Raw genomic sequence first — 7944 nt, 5'->3', positions numbered from 1 at the left:
TTTTCTGTCCTATCGAGGTGCTGCCCTCACCGTACTACGAAGTCGAATTCTTGTTTTCTAATTCTTCGTAAAATATGACGGTAAAGCAGTAGAAAGATTTTTTGAGGTTAGAAAAGTTTGGCATGTATGCATATCACTGCATTTTTTCAGATCTGAAGTCTGATCCAGGTTTTCGGTATAGTCTTTTTTTTTAATTAAAAAAAAGTTTTGAAAAATCATATTTTAAATTTTAAAAAAATTATTATAGATAGAAATTTCGAGGTAAACAAGTGCTGAAACATTTTTCTTTGGCAAATATATTTTTTAATTGAAATAATCAAATATTTATACCAAAGAAACAACTTTTTTAATGTTTAAAGTGTTTAAACATTATTGTTTAAATTTAAAATAAAAATAATTAAAACAAAATATATTTCTGGATAAGATATTTTGGTTGAAAATGTATATAGTATTTTTTAAATCACAAAAGTTCTTCCGGAAAATCGAAATGATGATTAAAAAACACGTGTTTTTTATATTAGTTTACCGGTAAAATTTTTGTATAATTTTAATTTTAAATTGAAACAAATAATTTTTAACACTTTAAATATTAAACAAAAATATATTTGATACAAATATTTTATTATCGTATTTTTAATCAATAATTAATATTGATTAAGAAACAATTTTATTTGGGGTGTTTTATTATTTGGGAATTTTCAAATTCGTTAATAGTATAAACTGTTCAGGAATTTTAATAGTTTCGCAATTTTATTATTCGGGACAGAGAGTTTTACCGAGTCGGGAATTATATTTTTCGGGATATTTCAGCCGTCCCCATAGAATTAGAGAAAATTTGCTCTAATTATAATTTCGGCGCTCGCTCTTGTTGATTTTTTTCCTACAGTATTAATAAAAAAATGTGTATGTAAATTTTTGATATTACAAAGTTAAAGATAATCTCAATTAAAAATTTGCTGTACATCCAATTTTTATTCTTGGGTCTTGGCGACTTTTTTCTAATCCATTTTAGTCATTGGTAAACGGGGGTGATTTTCTCTTAGAAAATAAGAGACTAAAATTTGAAAAAATTGGGTAGGCTTTTTTGACATCTTAGTATGTAAAAAAGGTAAACTTCGGAAAATTTAAAAACTAATTTAAGAACTATTTATACTCTTTCAAGATGCCAATACAATTTACACAACTTTAATTATAAAATTTGCAAATTTTTAGGCCTTCAGTTTAAGATCTTGAATTTTAACGTTAACTATGCTTCTTTTTCAGAATACAGCCTTATTGTTTGAATTTTCAGAATTTTCGTTATTAGTTATAGGTTAGGTAAAAAATAACATCATGGGATTCGAAATTGTTACAACGCGAAAATGTTTAAATTTAACATTTAAAAATGCGAAAATACACCATTTTTCATGTTCATTTGCAATCCAGCGAGTCACTTTCAACGTATTTCAAATGCAATGTTTGCAGCTGGATTTAGATGCTTTTTGTTTTAAATATCAATTGATTAAAACATTTTATTTATATTTTACGATTGTAATTTATAACTTCTAAAATTGAATAATTGTAGCTCAAACATGAGAAAGTATAGACTAATTTCAAATTTATAGAGGTTCTATCATATATATTGAACTATTAAAACCTCTGGCCTTTTTTAAGTTTTTATAAACTATTTAAAAACTTTTTTCAACAATTTTGATTTTGATTTCTCAATAAAAGAATAAGTGTTATTTAGTCTCCAGAACAGCAATTTTTTAAATATTTAAAGCTTTAATAGTTAAGACATTTTAAATTTGTAGTCTTCAGTGTATTGAATAATTTCAAATTTAAAGCTATTAAAATATGTCATCAGAATTTTTGAATGGAAAGTGTTCGATAATTTTAGATTATCAAACAATAGAATGGATTTCTTCGCCCGAGATACAAACGTAAATTGTACTATAATAAAAACAACTAGAAAAATTTAGACGAAAGCCAAATTTGGTAACGAAAACACACCTTTGTCGACCTATAAATACTAATTTTATTCTCCGAAAGATTTTTTAAAAATCTCTTCGAAACACTTTTATTGCAGCAATTTAATTGAAGAAAAATATTTTTTATAAAAATAAAAATAGTACAATTTTTACATACAATTCTTAAAATGAAAAAACTGTGTGTCGAAGCACAATCCAACCTGACTTTTTTTCGAAAGTTATCCGATATACAGACAACCACAACATCAATAACAACGACGACGTAGACGCCAGAGAGACACAGATACCGACGTAAAAACTTGTTTTTCTGACTCAAGGAGCCTCAAAACGTCGAAATTTCATGAAATTCGCGAAAGTCATATTTCGCATAAAACTCTTCTCATTATGGATGAGAATGTGATAAAATAATAATGGAGCCTTGAAAAAGTAGCGTTTTTCGCCTCTTGACTTTTTTCCATATCAAGCTTTTTTTGCTTCAAATGTCGATTTTCGTTTGGTTTTTTGGATTTTGAAAATCCTTTAACTATTGGTAAGTTTGATTTTAACAAAAAAAGTTATCAAAGTCAAAGTCCCATTCAATCCGACCAGTTATCAACAAGATTTGTAGGAAATCTTTCAAAGAATAAAATGATTGTCCCGTAAGTTAGAACCGAAAAATTACCATTTCAAAAAAATGAAAGTTGTTCTAGATATTGAGCTAAACTCGCGACCGGGACAAATCGGGAAAAGAAACTAAATTTGAAAATTGAACTGCAGTTCGAGTATTAAAAATTTAACAGTGATTGATTTTACAAGATGATTGTAGATCTGTTCAAAATGATACAATTTGCATATTTTAACGTTAAAATTTGAACTAATTTAATTCAAAAGCTTTAGTAGTGACACAAGTGTAAACGTTCGAATTAATGGCTTCTTAAATGAATGCCTTTATTCAATTTCAAAATCTTTTTGAAGTATTATTTCAGTTTAAAATATTCCATTTTTAATCTATTTAGTTTGGAAATTGAAAAAAAACAATTTTCAATAGTAAACAATTTTAAAAAGAATTGTAACAATTTCAGAGTGACAAATTTAAACTTTGAATGTTACAATTATAATTGTTTTATTTTTTTATCTGTATTTCCAAGGTAAAAATATTTCATTTTGATTCTTAAGGAACAGGTTTTTACAAAAATGTTAGGAAAAATGGCAATCAGTCTAAAAGACATTTAAAAGTTCCAAACATTTTTAAAAATAATTTAAATAGATTTGAAATAATTAAAAAAAAATTGATACTTTTGATAATTTTAAAATTTTTTGAAATGTTGAATTTTTATTTTGAAAAATTACATAATTTTAAGAGGAGGTATAAAAATATGACACCGCTGAAAAAATCCCGAAAGGGATGAACGAAAAATCCCAAAAAATGAAATCTCCGGCACCTAAATAATAATTTTATAAAAATTGTATTAAAAAATACATTAAAAAACACGTGCGCTTTGAAAGAAAAAAATGTTCTGCCCTAATTTTCTTCGTACCTACATAAGAACATTTTTGAAACAAGCTTTGCAGGATTCAATTCAACAACGCTTTATATCAAAATTTATTTTTATTATTTTTACATTCTCATCATTTATGATTGAGAAAGTTTTAGAATTGTCGGAAATTTGACATCACACTTAGTCAACGGATCTCCACGTATCGAGACCCCCTGAATCCGAAAATCAGGTTTTCACGATGGCGTCTGTCTGTCTGTCTGTCCGTCCTGCCGGTCGTCCGTCCGTCCTAAAAGAAAGAACGAGTTCATTAACCAGCCATTTTTTATGAAAATTCAAAAGGTGAGCGCATTTTGAAAATTTTTTAAACCATTTTTTTTTAATTTGAAAATTCTATGTACGGATATTTATAGTATTGAAAAGAACAAAAAATTTATCCTAATGACTTTTTTGATAAAAATAAAATTTTTAGAGTTATAGCGTTTTCAAAATTTTTTTAATCAACCGAAAATCAAAATTTGAAGCCGAAAAACGCACGTTATGAAAAAAAGTCAAGAGAAGAAAAACATTTCTTTTTTAAATCCCTACACGATTATCGTAACCAATTTTTGGATTTTCTTCAAAAATCGAAAATTCAAATTTTGATTGCACAAAAAATAATGGAAAATAAAAATTTCCATTTTGTGGACAAGCGACGAAAGTTACAAGAAAAAAATCCAACAAAACCTGTTTACAAATGTCTGTCGGAAATCGAGCGCGCAGCGCGAGTGCCACGATGAGAATGTGTACCTCAAAGCCTACAGAGCTTTGAAAAACTTAATCTTTGACTATACTTAATTAAGTAGACAATTCAGAATATGAAGAGCATGTAACTACTGCCATCTAAAAGAGATCTTTTTGATAAAGTTTTTTTCAAGCATTCCAAATGCAAAAAATAAATATCCGAGCGCGAAGCGCGAGATTCAACCGTCGCGCGTCCTAGGCGCGCTCAAACTTGCGAGCAAAGCGAGCCGCCGGAGAAGCCCGAGTTCTGAATGTGCCCGCGAGGCGAGCAGATTTTTTTTTATTAATAAAAAATTCGATTTTTCAGAAGTTTTAAATATTTTTTTCAAATACTACGCACATTTTCAAACAAAATTTTTCATACAGAAATATATATTCGATTATTGTATTTTCAATAAATAAATAATATTTAATTAACAATTTTTTGAATTGTTTAAATTCATGAATTTTCTAGTTCGGATATTTTATAATCCAGCCATTTTCCTTAGGGATTTTTCAAATTCGGAAATATCTTATTGTCCACAATTTTATTTATTTTATTTTTCGTGAATTCTCCAATTCGACTTTTATATTTCGGGACTTTTATAATTTCGGTATTTTATTCTTTGGTTATCTTTCATTTTACAGTGTCGGGAATTTTATTTTTCGGTATTTATCAGTCACTTTTTCCGAAAAATAAAATTCCTACATCACCGTAAAAATTCCGAAATCATAACTTTGTCGAATTTGAGAATTGCCGACACAAAATTTCCGAATTATATAATATCCGGGCTAGACAACTCCCTAATTTGAACAACTAAAAAATAGTTTGTCAACAAATTTTTTTTTAATAGAATAATAAAATACTTATACCAAAGAAAAAACTTTTCTAATGTTTAAAGTTTCTAAAAATTATTGTTAGAATGTAAAATAACAATAATTGAACGAATGTATTTTTGAATAAAAAACGTTATTTGAAAATGTGCATTGTATTTTTGTACATTACAGAAAACTCTCGCAAAAATAAAATTATTATTTTAAAAAATGAAAATAAAAGCGCGTCAAATTAGTCTGAATTGAATCCTGTAAAGTTTGATTCAATTGAAGCTCACGTGTTTTTAAATTTATGTTTGTATCACATTTTTATACAATTATTGTTATTTTTAATTAAAACAATAATTTATCAAAATTAAACATTAAACAAAATTTCTATAATAAAAATATTTGATTATTGTATTTGTAATAAATAAATAATATTGACCACAAAACTGTTTTCTCCATTTCTGCATATCGGAAATTTTCTAGTTTGTATATTTTATCATTAAACACCATTCAGACTGGTATTTTATTATTCGGGAATTTTCAAATTCGATAACATTGTAAGCTGTCCAGAATCTCATTATTCTAGAATTTTTAAATTCGGGATTTTCATGTTTCAGAATTTTATAATTTCGGGAAGTTTACATTGTCGAAAATATTGAAAACATTTTAAAAGATTTATAAGATTGTAAAAAAATCTGGAAGATTTTGAGGCATCTTTTTCAGAATTTTACATACATTTTACGACAAAATGGGAATCATTATAAATATATTTAAAAGTTCTGAAAAACTTAAAAAATAATTTGAATTATATATATATTTCGAGTAAGCTGTAGTAATTATAATAATTTAAAGTTTATTTTAAAATGTATTTTATAGAACATGATATTTTTTATGAATTAGACAGTGAAATTCTGTTCGTCTAATTTTGTTTACCAATGCGAAATGTAATCTCACTTGGAACTGCCGTCTTAACATCTAAAAACCGAAAGAACAATTTTCATATCACTTGGAATTATAATTATATTTTTATAAAATTTAAAAAAAAATCCATAGAAATTGCAGACCACAAAAATAAAAATAAAAAAATAATATTAAAGAACTATATATAGACAATATATACAATAAAAATTATAACTAATAATTTTAGAAATAGTGGGAAATATATGAATCCGCAATATAAATTATTCGTCGACTTTTATTTTTTGAATTTATTAAAATAACCATGCTTTGCAAAGTTATAAATGAAAAAATGTTTTTATTAGCCATATTTACTTTCAATCCAAATGGTTCTTGTCTGAGTTAAGAAACCATTAGTGCGCCTCGAGGGCCCTACTGAGAGTTGCTTACAGAGCTCCAAGTGGCTGTTGTCGATGGATGCTATAGCCTGGAAGCGGTGGGTAGAGGGGAACTGACAATTTTCGCCGGACGCGCCGTCTATATTTATCGCGGGTAACTAAGTCTGCAGCGCATCTACGTGTATAATGTGTCGTAGGGCTAAAGCCTACTTAGTGAATGCATACGCCATCTAGCGGCTTTAAACATACATGCTCAAGTCAAATAGGGACTTACGTTACCGGTAATATTTAAAGATTCTAAAAGCGCTAAATTGAAATTAAAACTTGAGGATCAGAACTGATGAGAAAATAAAAACCGAATATTCAAATCAAGCCGATCTCGTAGGACTGGAAATGAAACCCGAAACCCCAAAAATACAAAATCTAAAAATAGAAAATGCATTAAAATCAAATTCCCACGAAATAAATTTCCAGATGTGTGAAAACTATGAAGCCAAATTCCCAAAGTGGTAAATTGTCTCTTTCCTTTCCTTTTTTTTTTTTGCTCTCTTTAAGTAAACACTTAAATAAATCTAAATCACAGGAATTTTGGAGATATTAAGATACAAGCACGTAAAGTTGAAAAGACCATTTTCCCAAGACCCTAAGCTATCAAACGTAACTTGAACCCCTTTTTATGGTATTTTTTATGAAGGCCGCAGGCCCTTTCTCATAAACCGAAGGAACAAAAAAAAGGGTCCTATTGTCTACAAAACACATGTAGTCAATAGCAGAAAATCGAGTCACCAGATAACTGACCCCAATGCTCATATTCCAATATTTACGACTTAGGGAACGTCTCCACTTACGCCCCAACAAATCAACATCTGAAAGCCAAATGTCAAACCAAAATTGACATGCCCAATTGCCCTTTTAAAATCATTTAACAAAGGGTGGTCCAAATAAGATTTTTATCGTTTTTCCTGGAAACTCTTCTTTTCTACACTATTATCCCCTCCCATACATAACCATTTTAAACCGGTTTTCTTGCGTAATAAGGGCGCGGGCAAACTTTCCTTCCTAAATTGCGATTGGCTTAGTTCTTTACTAAATTCAATTTTATGACCCATGATAGGCTCACCCAATTTTTCCTAGGCGTGGCCTAGCCATATAAAACTATCTCCGCGCCGTTTTTTAGACAGATCTAGATTTTTCTCTCGAACAAAAAATCGATTTCGGACCTCCGCAAAAAACCATCTTGCGAGTTTAAACTCGCATTTCCATATTTTTACCATTATTATTGTGATCTTTAAAACTAGATATCGAGAATATAAAAAGAGACAAATAATAAAATAATAAAACTAATTTCGGTTCGTCGCTTAAACATTGTGAGTGTGTGACTCAAAATATGGATAACATGTGAAATTGTGATTCGTCGAAATTTATTTCATTACAACCTAACTTGTGCAAGCGAAATACAACCAGTGTTCCCAAAAGTGAAATTAACAAGTGTTTTATTCGTGTAAAACCTTTGTTTTACCTTTGTATTTATTTCCAGGGGAACAACTTATGTTCTAAGACAGCAACGAACTCGAATAGTGAACAATATAGAAAAGGAATTAACAACATTTTAAATTTACC

The sequence above is a fragment of the Belonocnema kinseyi genome, chromosome 6 (assembly GCF_010883055.1).
Source record: "Belonocnema kinseyi isolate 2016_QV_RU_SX_M_011 chromosome 6, B_treatae_v1, whole genome shotgun sequence".
Taxonomy (NCBI): domain Eukaryota; kingdom Metazoa; phylum Arthropoda; class Insecta; order Hymenoptera; family Cynipidae; genus Belonocnema; species Belonocnema kinseyi.
This window is presented reverse-complemented; position numbering follows the sequence as displayed.